The following is a 1,165-nucleotide window of genomic DNA, read 5'->3' as shown; positions in this document are numbered from 1 at the left end:
GCTGAACGACATCTTTGTCTCTGCACCGGGAATGACGTTAGCCGCTTGATTGAACGATGTCTTCCAATTTTATCAACCATTGATGAGTCGATCCCCGGGGTCCTCGTAATGAGGGGCGGCAATTGTCAGCCCGAGTGATTTTACGGGTTAGTGCTGTCACGCTTCGTTGCCAGATCAAGGACTCCTCATCTGGGTCGTTTCGGCTCAGGACACAGTTAGAAAAATAGCTCTGCATTCGACGTGTGAAGAACATGTCCCAACGAGCGTTGTCTATGAAAAGTGATCAGCTGGTCCATTGCTGGGAAATTTCTCCTTCCTGAAACCATGTGGCACTCATCCTTGCCAGTCTCATGTTCTGAGCTCTAGATAGCTCAGTGGTTAAGGTGCGAAATTACTGGTCGGAAGGTCTGTGGTTCGTGGTACCTCGATTGTTCCTGTCGTCTATCACTTCCTCAGCTCTAGTTCTTCTGGTAGCGTGGCGACCAGGCACCGGAAGAGTTATGGTTGAACGATACGATCACCCGGTGCGGGTGTTCTGTTGTTTTGGAAAAACGATATCTCGGATTTCTGTCGATAATGTTGAGCTGGCGTCGATATTTCGTTCAGACTCGTTGAGCTCTTCCACATATTGTGTTGGAGGAGGCCAGCTGAACCTTTCTGTAAAGTGTTCAGGTCGTCACTCAAAGCGATTGTGTGAATGGATTTCCGCCCCATGTTTGCCTCGCTGCCTACAAACACTAAACAAGATAACACCTTTCTAAATCCACGATATCCTTTCTATATAGGAGTTTTAAAATCCGTACTCTATGGCAAATTGGCAAACAGGCAATGCTTGCTGAAACCTTGTACTCCCTTAAAATTGATATATGCTGTGTCTCCGAAACACGCCTACAAGACCCGAGCGTGGTTCTGCATCTCAGAAGACCAAGGAGGAACTCAGCGCTTTCACATTTCTCCCTCCATGTGTCCGGTTATCCAGAAGCGATGGCTCGTGAATTATATGGCGTGAGAGTTGCACTCAGCCCCAAGGCTGGATGTGCTTTGGTGAATTGGTTCCTAGTGAATGGTCGGCTTTGCGACGTCCGGTTATTGAGCTCAATCAAGCCCAATGCCTCTGCAAATGAAGAGCGGTGCTTGTTTGTTAGTGCCGGCTTATGTCCCAAAG

The sequence above is a fragment of the Opisthorchis viverrini genome, assembly GCF_000715545.1.
Source record: "Opisthorchis viverrini unplaced genomic scaffold opera_v5_29, whole genome shotgun sequence".
Taxonomy (NCBI): domain Eukaryota; kingdom Metazoa; phylum Platyhelminthes; class Trematoda; order Opisthorchiida; family Opisthorchiidae; genus Opisthorchis; species Opisthorchis viverrini.
The sequence above is the reverse complement of the archived record's forward strand: the minus strand, read 5'-3'. Positions refer to the sequence as shown.